Source organism: Monodelphis domestica, chromosome 4 (genome assembly GCF_027887165.1).
Source record: "Monodelphis domestica isolate mMonDom1 chromosome 4, mMonDom1.pri, whole genome shotgun sequence".
Taxonomy (NCBI): Eukaryota; Metazoa; Chordata; class Mammalia; order Didelphimorphia; family Didelphidae; genus Monodelphis; species Monodelphis domestica.
The window spans coordinates 356712278-356729123 of NC_077230.1; positions in this window are offsets into that span (position 1 = coordinate 356712278).

Consider the following 16846-nt stretch of genomic DNA (forward strand, 5'->3'; position numbering starts at 1 on the left):
TCAGTAATAGTCGCCTTTAGATATTCCATTTTCAAAGAGCCATCATGGAAGTGAGGAATGAGACACAGTGACTCCAAAAGCAAATGTTGACAGCAGTAATAGAAAGTACAGATTTTGGTTGGCTTGTAGTACTTGCCCAGAGTTAGAAAATGAAGAAAAGTCTGGGGTCAGATTTGAACCTACGACCTCTGGTCTTGAGGCCCAGCTCTCTGTCCACTGAGCCACTCAGCTGCGCTCCAACTTCCTTTTCCTGAACTACTCAAGGGTTTTCAACTTTCCCAGGGTTGGTTGGTTTCGTTGTTTGGTAGCTAGGAGCCTGACTACATGGCTTCAAGGCTAAATGGCCACAGGTGCCCAGGCTATTTGGCTTGCTGGAGGCTTCATTCATTAGGACACTCAAAAAGCCTGCTGATCTGAACCATGGACTTCAGGAGAAGCCTGAGCTTCACAAAGCTTCCTTTGACAAAGGGCACTCCATCAACAAGTGCCTTCTTCTTCTGGGACAAGCACAATGGAGAAGCTGGGGAAATGGCTAATCGGTGCCAGTCCCAGCTGATTCAACCCTTTCTGCTGAGCCTCTCTTCCTTCCCTCCGTGGCCACAAAAAGCTCAGCTGAAAACAAGCCATAACCCTTCATGAGGAAGCTCTTCAGTGGGTTGATTTCCAAAGGTGCTGCCTGAGGATAGAAGGAAGGACTTCCCCAAAAGGTCCCCAGGGAGGTACCTGAACTAAAGAAAGAGTCCATGCTGTATCCACACCTGCTCTTACCCAGCTCTCTTTGTGGTCCCAGGATGGCTCCGATCTGAATAGAGCTCAACAGGTGGAACTGCATAAGGAGGATACCAGCAGAGACCAGCTTGACAATAGGAAAGAACTTCCTTGGGGAGCAAAATTGGAACTGCCACCTATGGTCATAGAGCCAGACAGGTAGTGGAGAGATTTCTATCATTTCCATTGCCTGAGAGGGATGTCCAATAATAATTCCTTTCTTGGCTTCTATTTTTAATATTAAAGGGATTTCTCAACCCCAGGATGAATATTTTTTTCTTTTAGATGTTAATTATATTGTTTTAAAATGTTAATTCTATTCATCGATGCCAGTCAAGTTATTTCTTTTTTTTAAACCCTTATATATATACTGTATATTATATATATGTATATGTATATGTATATATCTGTATCTGTATATGTATATGTATATATATGTATATATATGTATATATATATACTGTGTATTGGCTCCAAGGCAGAAGAGTGGTAAGGGCTAGGCAATGGGGGTCAAGTGACTTGCCCAGGTTCACACAGCTGGGAAGTGGCTGAAGCCGGATTCGAACCTAGGACCTCCCACCTCTAGGCTTGGCTCTCAATCCACTGAGCTACCCAGCCGCCCAATCCACTGAGCTACCCAGCCGCCCACCCACCCCCTTAGGATTCTTTACAATATCTAATGATAAATGGTTCTCACGATCAATTTAAGTGTTCATTGAGGAACTTTGTATGGAAATTGAAGTTATGGATCACGAACAAGAGGAAATCATCTCAAACTACAACTCTGCTGTGACTCAGTAATAGTCGCCTTTAGATATTCCATTTTCAAAGAGCCATCATGGAAGTGAGGAATGAGACACAGTGACTCCAAAAGCAAATGTTGACAGCAGTAATAGAAAGTACAGATTTTGGTTGGCTTGTAGTACTTGCCCAGAGTTAGAAAATGAAGAAAAGTCTGGGGTCAGATTTGAACCTACGACCTCTGGTCTTGAGGCCCAGCTCTCTGTCCACTGAGCCACTCAGCTGCGCTCCAACTTCCTTTTCCTGAACTACTCAAGGGTTTTCAACTTTCCCAGGGTTGGTTGGTTTCGTTGTTTGGTAGCTAGGAGCCTGACTACATGGCTTCAAGGCTAAATGGCCACAGGTGCCCAGGCTATTTGGCTTGCTGGAGGCTTCATTCATTAGGACACTCAAAAAGCCTGCTGATCTGAACCATGGACTTCAGGAGAAGCCTGAGCTTCACAAAGCTTCCTTTGACAAAGGGCACTCCATCAACAAGTGCCTTCTTCTTCTGGGACAAGCACAATGGAGAAGCTGGGGAAATGGCTAATCGGTGCCAGTCCCAGCTGATTCAACCCTTTCTGCTGAGCCTCTCTTCCTTCCCTCCGTGGCCACAAAAAGCTCAGCTGAAAACAAGCCATAACCCTTCATGAGGAAGCTCTTCAGTGGGTTGATTTCCAAAGGTGCTGCCTGAGGATAGAAGGAAGGACTTCCCCAAAAGGTCCCCAGGGAGGTACCTGAACTAAAGAAAGAGTCCATGCTGTATCCACACCTGCTCTTACCCAGCTCTCTTTGTGGTCCCAGGATGGCTCCGATCTGAATAGAGCTCAACAGGTGGAACTGCATAAGGAGGATACCAGCAGAGACCAGCTTGACAATAGGAAAGAACTTCCTTGGGGAGCAAAATTGGAACTGCCACCTATGGTCATAGAGCCAGACAGGTAGTGGAGAGATTTCTATCATTTCCATTGCCTGAGAGGGATGTCCAATAATAATTCCTTTCTTGGCTTCTATTTTTAATATTAAAGGGATTTCTCAACCCCAGGATGAATATTTTTTTCTTTTAGATGTTAATTATATTGTTTTAAAATGTTAATTCTATTCATCGATGCCAGTCAAGTTATTTCTTTTTTTTAAACCCTTATATATATACTGTATATTATATATATATGTATATGTATATGTATATATCTGTATATGTATATGTATATATATGTATATACATGTGTATATATATATATATATATATATATATATATATATATATATATATACTGTGTATTGGCTCCAAGGCAGAAGAGTGGTAAGCGCTAGGCAATGGGGGTCAAGTGACTTGCCCAGGTTCACACAGCTGGGAAGTGGCTGAAGCCGGATTCGAACCTAGGACCTCCCACCTCTAGGCTTGGCTCTCAATCCACTGAGCTACCCAGCCTCCCACCCACCCCCTTAGGATTCTTTACAATATCTAATGATAAATGGTTCTCACGATCAATTTAAGTGTTCATTGAGGAACTTTGTATGGAAATTGAAGTTATGGATCACGAACAAGAGGAAATAATCTCAAACTACAACTCTGCTGTGACTCAGTAATAGTCGCCTTTAGATATTCCATTTTCAAAGAGCCATCATGGAAGTGAGGAATGAGACACAGTGACTCCAAAAGCAAATGTTGACAGCAGTAATAGAAAGTACAGATTTTGGTTGGCTTGTAGTACTTGCCCAGAGTTAGAAAATGAAGAAAAGTCTGGGGTCAGATTTGAACCTACGACCTCTGGTCTTGAGGCCCAGCTCTCTGTCCACTGAGCCACTCAGCTGCGCTCCAACTTCCTTTTCCTGAACTACTCAAGGGTTTTCAACTTTCCCAGGGTTGGTTGGTTTCGTTGTTTGGTAGCTAGGAGCCTGACTACATGGCTTCAAGGCTAAATGGCCACAGGTGCCCAGGCTATTTGGCTTGCTGGAGGCTTCATTCATTAGGACACTCAAAAAGCCTGCTGATCTGAACCATGGACTTCAGGAGAAGCCTGAGCTTCACAAAGCTTCCTTTGACAAAGGGCACTCCATCAACAAGTGCCTTCTTCTTCTGGGACAAGCACAATGGAGAAGCTGGGGAAATGGCTAATCGGTGCCAGTCCCAGCTGATTCAACCCTTTCTGCTGAGCCTCTCTTCCTTCCCTCCGTGGCCACAAAAAGCTCAGCTGAAAACAAGCCATAACCCTTCATGAGGAAGCTCTTCAGTGGGTTGATTTCCAAAGGTGCTGCCTGAGGATAGAAGGAAGGACTTCCCCAAAAGGTCCCCAGGGAGGTACCTGAACTAAAGAAAGAGTCCATGCTGTATCCACACCTGCTCTTACCCAGCTCTCTTTGTGGTCCCAGGATGGCTCCGATCTGAATAGAGCTCAACAGGTGGAACTGCATAAGGAGGATACCAGCAGAGACCAGCTTGACAATAGGAAAGAACTTCCTTGGGGAGCAAAATTGGAACTGCCACCTATGGTCATAGAGCCAGACAGGTAGTGGAGAGATTTCTATCATTTCCATTGCCTGAGAGGGATGTCCAATAATAATTCCTTTCTTGGCTTCTATTTTTAATATTAAAGGGATTTCTCAACCCCAGGATGAATATTTTTTTCTTTTAGATGTTAATTATATTGTTTTAAAATGTTAATTCTATTCATCGATGCCAGTCAAGTTATTTCTTTTTTTTAAACCCTTATATATATACTGTATATTATATATATGTATATGTATATATCTGTATATGTATATGTATATATATGTATATATATATATATATGTATATATATATATATACATATATATACTGTGTATTGGCTCCAAGGCAGAAGAGTGGTAAGGGCTAGGCAATGGGGGTCAAGTGACTTGCCCAGGTTCACACAGCTGGGAAGTGGCTGAAGCCGGATTCGAACCTAGGACCTCCCACCTCTAGGCTTGGCTCTCAATCCACTGAGCTACCCAGCCGCCCAATCCACTGAGCTACCCAGCCGCCCACCCACCCCCTTAGGATTCTTTACAATATCTAATGATAAATGGTTCTCACGATCAATTTAAGTGTTCATTGAGGAACTTTGTATGGAAATTGAAGTTATGGATCACGAACAAGAGGAAATCATCTCAAACTACAACTCTGCTGTGACTCAGTAATAGTCGCCTTTAGATATTCCATTTTCAAAGAGCCATCATGGAAGTGAGGAATGAGACACAGTGACTCCAAAAGCAAATGTTGACAGCAGTAATAGAAAGTACAGATTTTGGTTGGCTTGTAGTACTTGCCCAGAGTTAGAAAATGAAGAAAAGTCTGGGGTCAGATTTGAACCTACGACCTCTGGTCTTGAGGCCCAGCTCTCTGTCCACTGAGCCACTCAGCTGCGCTCCAACTTCCTTTTCCTGAACTACTCAAGGGTTTTCAACTTTCCCAGGGTTGGTTGGTTTCGTTGTTTGGTAGCTAGGAGCCTGACTACATGGCTTCAAGGCTAAATGGCCACAGGTGCCCAGGCTATTTGGCTTGCTGGAGGCTTCATTCATTAGGACACTCAAAAAGCCTGCTGATCTGAACCATGGACTTCAGGAGAAGCCTGAGCTTCACAAAGCTTCCTTTGACAAAGGGCACTCCATCAACAAGTGCCTTCTTCTTCTGGGACAAGCACAATGGAGAAGCTGGGGAAATGGCTAATCGGTGCCAGTCCCAGCTGATTCAACCCTTTCTGCTGAGCCTCTCTTCCTTCCCTCCGTGGCCACAAAAAGCTCAGCTGAAAACAAGCCATAACCCTTCATGAGGAAGCTCTTCAGTGGGTTGATTTCCAAAGGTGCTGCCTGAGGATAGAAGGAAGGACTTCCCCAAAAGGTCCCCAGGGAGGTACCTGAACTAAAGAAAGAGTCCATGCTGTATCCACACCTGCTCTTACCCAGCTCTCTTTGTGGTCCCAGGATGGCTCCGATCTGAATAGAGCTCAACAGGTGGAACTGCATAAGGAGGATACCAGCAGAGACCAGCTTGACAATAGGAAAGAACTTCCTTGGGGAGCAAAATTGGAACTGCCACCTATGGTCATAGAGCCAGACAGGTAGTGGAGAGATTTCTATCATTTCCATTGCCTGAGAGGGATGTCCAATAATAATTCCTTTCTTGGCTTCTATTTTTAATATTAAAGGGATTTCTCAACCCCAGGATGAATATTTTTTTCTTTTAGATGTTAATTATATTGTTTTAAAATGTTAATTCTATTCATCGATGCCAGTCAAGTTATTTCTTTTTTTTAAACCCTTATATATATACTGTATATTATATATATGTATATGTATATGTATATATCTGTATCTGTATATGTATATGTATATATATGTATATATATGTATATATATATACTGTGTATTGGCTCCAAGGCAGAAGAGTGGTAAGGGCTAGGCAATGGGGGTCAAGTGACTTGCCCAGGTTCACACAGCTGGGAAGTGGCTGAAGCCGGATTCGAACCTAGGACCTCCCACCTCTAGGCTTGGCTCTCAATCCACTGAGCTACCCAGCCGCCCAATCCACTGAGCTACCCAGCCGCCCACCCACCCCCTTAGGATTCTTTACAATATCTAATGATAAATGGTTCTCACGATCAATTTAAGTGTTCATTGAGGAACTTTGTATGGAAATTGAAGTTATGGATCACGAACAAGAGGAAATCATCTCAAACTACAACTCTGCTGTGACTCAGTAATAGTCGCCTTTAGATATTCCATTTTCAAAGAGCCATCATGGAAGTGAGGAATGAGACACAGTGACTCCAAAAGCAAATGTTGACAGCAGTAATAGAAAGTACAGATTTTGGTTGGCTTGTAGTACTTGCCCAGAGTTAGAAAATGAAGAAAAGTCTGGGGTCAGATTTGAACCTACGACCTCTGGTCTTGAGGCCCAGCTCTCTGTCCACTGAGCCACTCAGCTGCGCTCCAACTTCCTTTTCCTGAACTACTCAAGGGTTTTCAACTTTCCCAGGGTTGGTTGGTTTCGTTGTTTGGTAGCTAGGAGCCTGACTACATGGCTTCAAGGCTAAATGGCCACAGGTGCCCAGGCTATTTGGCTTGCTGGAGGCTTCATTCATTAGGACACTCAAAAAGCCTGCTGATCTGAACCATGGACTTCAGGAGAAGCCTGAGCTTCACAAAGCTTCCTTTGACAAAGGGCACTCCATCAACAAGTGCCTTCTTCTTCTGGGACAAGCACAATGGAGAAGCTGGGGAAATGGCTAATCGGTGCCAGTCCCAGCTGATTCAACCCTTTCTGCTGAGCCTCTCTTCCTTCCCTCCGTGGCCACAAAAAGCTCAGCTGAAAACAAGCCATAACCCTTCATGAGGAAGCTCTTCAGTGGGTTGATTTCCAAAGGTGCTGCCTGAGGATAGAAGGAAGGACTTCCCCAAAAGGTCCCCAGGGAGGTACCTGAACTAAAGAAAGAGTCCATGCTGTATCCACACCTGCTCTTACCCAGCTCTCTTTGTGGTCCCAGGATGGCTCCGATCTGAATAGAGCTCAACAGGTGGAACTGCATAAGGAGGATACCAGCAGAGACCAGCTTGACAATAGGAAAGAACTTCCTTGGGGAGCAAAATTGGAACTGCCACCTATGGTCATAGAGCCAGACAGGTAGTGGAGAGATTTCTATCATTTCCATTGCCTGAGAGGGATGTCCAATAATAATTCCTTTCTTGGCTTCTATTTTTAATATTAAAGGGATTTCTCAACCCCAGGATGAATATTTTTTTCTTTTAGATGTTAATTATATTGTTTTAAAATGTTAATTCTATTCATCGATGCCAGTCAAGTTATTTCTTTTTTTTAAACCCTTATATATATACTGTATATTATATATATGTATATGTATATGTATATATCTGTATCTGTATATGTATATGTATATATATGTATATACATGTATATATATATATACTGTGTATTGGCTCCAAGGCAGAAGAGTGGTAAGGGCTAGGCAATGGGGGTCAAGTGACTTGCCCAGGTTCACACAGCTGGGAAGTGGCTGAAGCCGGATTCGAACCTAGGACCTCCCACCTCTAGGCTTGGCTCTCAATCCACTGAGCTACCCAGCCGCCCACCCACCCCCTTAGGATTCTTTACAATATCTAATGATAAATGGTTCTCACGATCAATTTAAGTGTTCATTGAGGAACTTTGTATGGAAATTGAAGTTATGGATCACGAACAAGAGGAAATCATCTCAAACTACAACTCTGCTGTGACTCAGTAATAGTCGCCTTTAGATATTCCATTTTCAAAGAGCCATCATGGAAGTGAGGAATGAGACACAGTGACTCCAAAAGCAAATGTTGACAGCAGTAATAGAAAGTACAGATTTTGGTTGGCTTGTAGTACTTGCCCAGAGTTAGAAAATGAAGAAAAGTCTGGGGTCAGATTTGAACCTACGACCTCTGGTCTTGAGGCCCAGCTCTCTGTCCACTGAGCCACTCAGCTGCGCTCCAACTTCCTTTTCCTGAACTACTCAAGGGTTTTCAACTTTCCCAGGGTTGGTTGGTTTCGTTGTTTGGTAGCTAGGAGCCTGACTACATGGCTTCAAGGCTAAATGGCCACAGGTGCCCAGGCTATTTGGCTTGCTGGAGGCTTCATTCATTAGGACACTCAAAAAGCCTGCTGATCTGAACCATGGACTTCAGGAGAAGCCTGAGCTTCACAAAGCTTCCTTTGACAAAGGGCACTCCATCAACAAGTGCCTTCTTCTTCTGGGACAAGCACAATGGAGAAGCTGGGGAAATGGCTAATCGGTGCCAGTCCCAGCTGATTCAACCCTTTCTGCTGAGCCTCTCTTCCTTCCCTCCGTGGCCACAAAAAGCTCAGCTGAAAACAAGCCATAACCCTTCATGAGGAAGCTCTTCAGTGGGTTGATTTCCAAAGGTGCTGCCTGAGGATAGAAGGAAGGACTTCCCCAAAAGGTCCCCAGGGAGGTACCTGAACTAAAGAAAGAGTCCATGCTGTATCCACACCTGCTCTTACCCAGCTCTCTTTGTGGTCCCAGGATGGCTCCGATCTGAATAGAGCTCAACAGGTGGAACTGCATAAGGAGGATACCAGCAGAGACCAGCTTGACAATAGGAAAGAACTTCCTTGGGGAGCAAAATTGGAACTGCCACCTATGGTCATAGAGCCAGACAGGTAGTGGAGAGATTTCTATCATTTCCATTGCCTGAGAGGGATGTCCAATAATAATTCCTTTCTTGGCTTCTATTTTTAATATTAAAGGGATTTCTCAACCCCAGGATGAATATTTTTTTCTTTTAGATGTTAATTATATTGTTTTAAAATGTTAATTCTATTCATCGATGCCAGTCAAGTTATTTCTTTTTTTTAAACCCTTATATATATACTGTATATTATATATATGTATATGTATATATCTGTATATGTATATGTATATATCTGTATATGTATATGTATATGTATATATATATATATATATACATATATATACTGTGTATTGGCTCCAAGGCAGAAGAGTGGTAAGGGCTAGGCAATGGGGGTCAAGTGACTTGCCCAGGTTCACACAGCTGGGAAGTGGCTGAAGCCGGATTCGAACCTAGGACCTCCCACCTCTAGGCTTGGCTCTCAATCCACTGAGCTACCCAGCCGCCCAATCCACTGAGCTACCCAGCCGCCCACCCACCCCCTTAGGATTCTTTACAATATCTAATGATAAATGGTTCTCACGATCAATTTAAGTGTTCATTGAGGAACTTTGTATGGAAATTGAAGTTATGGATCACGAACAAGAGGAAATCATCTCAAACTACAACTCTGCTGTGACTCAGTAATAGTCGCCTTTAGATATTCCATTTTCAAAGAGCCATCATGGAAGTGAGGAATGAGACACAGTGACTCCAAAAGCAAATGTTGACAGCAGTAATAGAAAGTACAGATTTTGGTTGGCTTGTAGTACTTGCCCAGAGTTAGAAAATGAAGAAAAGTCTGGGGTCAGATTTGAACCTACGACCTCTGGTCTTGAGGCCCAGCTCTCTGTCCACTGAGCCACTCAGCTGCGCTCCAACTTCCTTTTCCTGAACTACTCAAGGGTTTTCAACTTTCCCAGGGTTGGTTGGTTTCGTTGTTTGGTAGCTAGGAGCCTGACTACATGGCTTCAAGGCTAAATGGCCACAGGTGCCCAGGCTATTTGGCTTGCTGGAGGCTTCATTCATTAGGACACTCAAAAAGCCTGCTGATCTGAACCATGGACTTCAGGAGAAGCCTGAGCTTCACAAAGCTTCCTTTGACAAAGGGCACTCCATCAACAAGTGCCTTCTTCTTCTGGGACAAGCACAATGGAGAAGCTGGGGAAATGGCTAATCGGTGCCAGTCCCAGCTGATTCAACCCTTTCTGCTGAGCCTCTCTTCCTTCCCTCCGTGGCCACAAAAAGCTCAGCTGAAAACAAGCCATAACCCTTCATGAGGAAGCTCTTCAGTGGGTTGATTTCCAAAGGTGCTGCCTGAGGATAGAAGGAAGGACTTCCCCAAAAGGTCCCCAGGGAGGTACCTGAACTAAAGAAAGAGTCCATGCTGTATCCACACCTGCTCTTACCCAGCTCTCTTTGTGGTCCCAGGATGGCTCCGATCTGAATAGAGCTCAACAGGTGGAACTGCATAAGGAGGATACCAGCAGAGACCAGCTTGACAATAGGAAAGAACTTCCTTGGGGAGCAAAATTGGAACTGCCACCTATGGTCATAGAGCCAGACAGGTAGTGGAGAGATTTCTATCATTTCCATTGCCTGAGAGGGATGTCCAATAATAATTCCTTTCTTGGCTTCTATTTTTAATATTAAAGGGATTTCTCAACCCCAGGATGAATATTTTTTTCTTTTAGATGTTAATTATATTGTTTTAAAATGTTAATTCTATTCATCGATGCCAGTCAAGTTATTTCTTTTTTTTAAACCCTTATATATATACTGTATATTATATATATGTATATGTATATGTATATATCTGTATCTGTATATGTATATGTATATATATGTATATATATGTATATATATATACTGTGTATTGGCTCCAAGGCAGAAGAGTGGTAAGGGCTAGGCAATGGGGGTCAAGTGACTTGCCCAGGTTCACACAGCTGGGAAGTGGCTGAAGCCGGATTCGAACCTAGGACCTCCCACCTCTAGGCTTGGCTCTCAATCCACTGAGCTACCCAGCCGCCCAATCCACTGAGCTACCCAGCCGCCCACCCACCCCCTTAGGATTCTTTACAATATCTAATGATAAATGGTTCTCACGATCAATTTAAGTGTTCATTGAGGAACTTTGTATGGAAATTGAAGTTATGGATCACGAACAAGAGGAAATCATCTCAAACTACAACTCTGCTGTGACTCAGTAATAGTCGCCTTTAGATATTCCATTTTCAAAGAGCCATCATGGAAGTGAGGAATGAGACACAGTGACTCCAAAAGCAAATGTTGACAGCAGTAATAGAAAGTACAGATTTTGGTTGGCTTGTAGTACTTGCCCAGAGTTAGAAAATGAAGAAAAGTCTGGGGTCAGATTTGAACCTACGACCTCTGGTCTTGAGGCCCAGCTCTCTGTCCACTGAGCCACTCAGCTGCGCTCCAACTTCCTTTTCCTGAACTACTCAAGGGTTTTCAACTTTCCCAGGGTTGGTTGGTTTCGTTGTTTGGTAGCTAGGAGCCTGACTACATGGCTTCAAGGCTAAATGGCCACAGGTGCCCAGGCTATTTGGCTTGCTGGAGGCTTCATTCATTAGGACACTCAAAAAGCCTGCTGATCTGAACCATGGACTTCAGGAGAAGCCTGAGCTTCACAAAGCTTCCTTTGACAAAGGGCACTCCATCAACAAGTGCCTTCTTCTTCTGGGACAAGCACAATGGAGAAGCTGGGGAAATGGCTAATCGGTGCCAGTCCCAGCTGATTCAACCCTTTCTGCTGAGCCTCTCTTCCTTCCCTCCGTGGCCACAAAAAGCTCAGCTGAAAACAAGCCATAACCCTTCATGAGGAAGCTCTTCAGTGGGTTGATTTCCAAAGGTGCTGCCTGAGGATAGAAGGAAGGACTTCCCCAAAAGGTCCCCAGGGAGGTACCTGAACTAAAGAAAGAGTCCATGCTGTATCCACACCTGCTCTTACCCAGCTCTCTTTGTGGTCCCAGGATGGCTCCGATCTGAATAGAGCTCAACAGGTGGAACTGCATAAGGAGGATACCAGCAGAGACCAGCTTGACAATAGGAAAGAACTTCCTTGGGGAGCAAAATTGGAACTGCCACCTATGGTCATAGAGCCAGACAGGTAGTGGAGAGATTTCTATCATTTCCATTGCCTGAGAGGGATGTCCAATAATAATTCCTTTCTTGGCTTCTATTTTTAATATTAAAGGGATTTCTCAACCCCAGGATGAATATTTTTTTCTTTTAGATGTTAATTATATTGTTTTAAAATGTTAATTCTATTCATCGATGCCAGTCAAGTTATTTCTTTTTTTTAAACCCTTATATATATACTGTATATTATATATATGTATATGTATATGTATATATCTGTATCTGTATCTGTATATGTATATATATGTATATATATATATATATATATACTGTGTATTGGCTCCAAGGCAGAAGAGTGGTAAGGGCTAGGCAATGGGGGTCAAGTGACTTGCCCAGGTTCACACAGCTGGGAAGTGGCTGAAGCCGGATTCGAACCTAGGACCTCCCACCTCTAGGCTTGGCTCTCAATCCACTGAGCTACCCAGCCGCCCAATCCACTGAGCTACCCAGCCGCCCACCCACCCCCTTAGGATTCTTTACAATATCTAATGATAAATGGTTCTCACGATCAATTTAAGTGTTCATTGAGGAACTTTGTATGGAAATTGAAGTTATGGATCACGAACAAGAGGAAATAATCTCAAACTACAACTCTGCTGTGACTCAGTAATAGTCGCCTTTAGATATTCCATTTTCAAAGAGCCATCATGGAAGTGATGAATGAGACACAGTGACTCCAAAAGCAAATGTTGACAGCAGTAATAGAAAGTACAGATTTTGGTTGGCTTGTAGTACTTGCCCAGAGTTAGAAAATGAAGAAAAGTCTGGGGTCAGATTTGAACCTACGACCTCTGGTCTTGAGGCCCAGCTCTCTGTCCACTGAGCCACTCAGCTGTGCTCCAACTTCTTTTTCCTGAACTACTCAAGGGTTTTCAACTTTCCCAGGGTTGGTTGGTTTCGTTGTTTGGTAGCTAGGAGCCTGACTACATGGCTTCAAGGCTAAATGGCCACAGGTGCCCAGGCTATTTGGCTTGCTGGAGGCTTCATTCATTAGGACACTCAAAAAGCCTGCTGATCTGAACCATGGACTTCAGGAGAAGCCTGAGCTTCACAAAGCTTCCTTTGACAAAGGGCACTCCATCAACAAGTGCCTTCTTCTTCTGGGACAAGCACAATGGAGAAGCTGGGGAAATGGCTAATCGGTGCCAGTCCCAGCTGATTCAACCCTTTCTGCTGAGCCTCTCTTCCTTCCCTCCGTGGCCACAAAAAGCTCAGCTGAAAACAAGCCATAACCCTTCATGAGGAAGCTCTTCAGTGGGTTGATTTCCAAAGGTGCTGCCTGAGGATAGAAGGAAGGACTTCCCCAAAAGGTCCCCAGGGAGGTACCTGAACTAAAGAAAGAGTCCATGCTGTATCCACACCTGCTCTTACCCAGCTCTCTTTGTGGTCCCAGGATGGCTCCGATCTGAATAGAGCTCAACAGGTGGAACTGCATAAGGAGGATACCAGCAGAGACCAGCTTGACAATAGGAAAGAACTTCTTTGGGGAGCAAAATTGGAACTGCCACCTATGGTCATAGAGCCAGACAGGTAGTGGAGAGATTTCTATCATTTCCATTGCCTGAGAGGGATGTCCAATAATAATTCCTTTCTTGGCTTCTATTTTTAATATTAAAGGGATTTCTCAACCCCAGGATGAATATTTTTTTCTTTTAGATGTTAATTATATTGTTTTAAAATGTTAATTCTATTCATCGATGCCAGTCAAGTTATTTCTTTTTTTTAAACCCTTATATATATACTGTATATTATATATATATGTATATGTATATGTATATATATGTATATGTATATGTATATATATGTATATACATGTATATATATATACTGTGTTTTGGCTCCAAGGCAGAAGAGTGGTAAGGGCTAGGCAATGGGGGTCAAGTGACTTGCCCAGGTTCACACAGCTGGGAAGTGGCTGAAGCCGGATTCGAACCTAGGACCTCCCACCTCTAGGCTTGGCTCTCAATCCACTGAGCTACCCAGCCGCCCACCCACCCCCTTAGGATTCTTTACAATATCTAATGATAAATGGTTCTCACGATCAATTTAAGTGTTCATTGAGGAACTTTGTATGGAAATTGAAGTTATGGATCACGAACAAGAGGAAATAATCTCAAACTACAACTCTGCTGTGACTCAGTAATAGTCGCCTTTAGATATTCCATTTTCAAAGAGCCATCATGGAAGTGAGGAATGAGACACAGTGACTCCAAAAGCAAATGTTGACAGCAGTAATAGAAAGTACAGATTTTGGTTGGCTTGTAGTACTTGCCCAGAGTTAGAAAATGAAGAAAAGTCTGGGGTCAGATTTGAACCTACGACCTCTGGTCTTGAGGCCCAGCTCTCTGTCCACTGAGCCACTCAGCTGCGCTCCAACTTCCTTTTCCTGAACTACTCAAGGGTTTTCAACTTTCCCAGGGTTGGTTGGTTTCGTTGTTTGGTAGCTAGGAGCCTGACTACATGGCTTCAAGGCTAAATGGCCACAGGTGCCCAGGCTATTTGGCTTGCTGGAGGCTTCATTCATTAGGACACTCAAAAAGCCTGCTGATCTGAACCATGGACTTCAGGAGAAGCCTGAGCTTCACAAAGCTTCCTTTGACAAAGGGCACTCCATCAACAAGTGCCTTCTTCTTCTGGGACAAGCACAATGGAGAAGCTGGGGAAATGGCTAATCGGTGCCAGTCCCAGCTGATTCAACCCTTTCTGCTGAGCCTCTCTTCCTTCCCTCCGTGGCCACAAAAAGCTCAGCTGAAAACAAGCCATAACCCTTCATGAGGAAGCTCTTCAGTGGGTTGATTTCCAAAGGTGCTGCCTGAGGATAGAAGGAAGGACTTCCCCAAAAGGTCCCCAGGGAGGTACCTGAACTAAAGAAAGAGTCCATGCTGTATCCACACCTGCTCTTACCCAGCTCTCTTTGTGGTCCCAGGATGGCTCCGATCTGAATAGAGCTCAACAGGTGGAACTGCATAAGGAGGATACCAGCAGAGACCAGCTTGACAATAGGAAAGAACTTCCTTGGGGAGCAAAATTGGAACTGCCACCTATGGTCATAGAGCCAGACAGGTAGTGGAGAGATTTCTATCATTTCCATTGCCTGAGAGGGATGTCCAATAATAATTCCTTTCTTGGCTTCTATTTTTAATATTAAAGGGATTTCTCAACCCCAGGATGAATATTTTTTTCTTTTATATGTTAATTATATTGTTTTAAAATGTTAATTCTATTCATCGATGCCAGTCAAGTTATTTCTTTTTTTTAAACCCTTATGTATATACTGTATATTATATATATATGTATATGTATATGTATATATATGTATATGTATATGTATATATATGTATATACATGTATATATATATATACTGTGTATTGGCTCCAAGGCAGAAGAGTGGTAAGGGCTAGGCAATGGGGGTCAAGTGACTTGCCCAGGTTCACACAGCTGGGAAGTGGCTGAAGCCGGATTCGAACCTAGGACCTCCCACCTCTAGGCTTCGCTCTCAATCCACTGAGCTACCCAGCCGCCCAATCCATTGAGCTACCCAGCCGCCCACCCACCCCCTTAGGATTCTTTACAATATCTAATGATAAATGGTTCTCACGATCAATTTAAGTGTTCATTGAGGAACTTTGTATGGAAATTGAAGTTATGGATCACGAACAAGAGGAAATAATCTCAAACTACAACTCTGCTGTGACTCAGTAATAGTCGCCTTTAGATATTCCATTTTCAAAGAGCCATCATGGAAGTGATGAATGAGACACAGTGACTCCAAAAGCAAATGTTGACAGCAGTAATAGAAAGTACAGATTTTGGTTGGCTTGTAGTACTTGCCCAGAGTTAGAAAATGAAGAAAAGTCTGGGGTCAGATTTGAACCTACGACCTCTGGTCTTGAGGCCCAGCTCTCTGTCCACTGAGCCACTCAGCTGCGCTCCAACTTCCTTTTCCTGAACTACTCAAGGGTTTTCAACTTTCCCAGGGTTGGTTGGTTTCGTTGTTTGGTAGCTAGGAGCCTGACTACATGGCTTCAAGGCTAAATGGCCACAGGTGCCCAGGCTATTTGGCTTGCTGGAGGCTTCATTCATTAGGACACTCAAAAAGCCTGCTGATCTGAACCATGGACTTCAGGAGAAGCCTGAGCTTCACAAAGCTTCCTTTGACAAAGGGCACTCCATCAACAAGTGCCTTCTTCTTCTGGGACAAGCACAATGGAGAAGCTGGGGAAATGGCTAATCGGTGCCAGTCCCAGCTGATTCAACCCTTTCTGCTGAGCCTCTCTTCCTTCCCTCCGTGGCCACAAAAAGCTCAGCTGAAAACAAGCCATAACCCTTCATGAGGAAGCTCTTCAGTGGGTTGATTTCCAAAGGTGCTGCCTGAGGATAGAAGGAAGGACTTCCCCAAAAGGTCCCCAGGGAGGTACCTGAACTAAAGAAAGAGTCCATGCTGTATCCACACCTGCTCTTACCCAGCTCTCTTTGTGGTCCCAGGATGGCTCCGATCTGAATAGAGCTCAACAGGTGGAACTGCATAAGGAGGATACCAGCAGAGACCAGCTTGACAATAGGAAAGAACTTCCTTGGGGAGCAAAATTGGAACTGCCACCTATGGTCATAGAGCCAGACAGGTAGTGGAGAGATTTCTATCATTTCCATTGCCTGAGAGGGATGTCCAATAATAATTCCTTTCTTGGCTTCTATTTTTAATATTAAAGGGATTTCTCAACCCCAGGATGAATATTTTTTTCTTTTAGATGTTAATTATATTGTTTTAAAATGTTAATTCTATTCATCGATGCCAGTCAAGTTATTTCTTTTTTTTAAACCCTTATATATATACTGTATATTATATATATGTATATGTATATGTATATATCTGTATCTGTATCTGTATATGTATATATATGTATATATATATATATATATATACTGTGTATTGGCTCCAAGGCA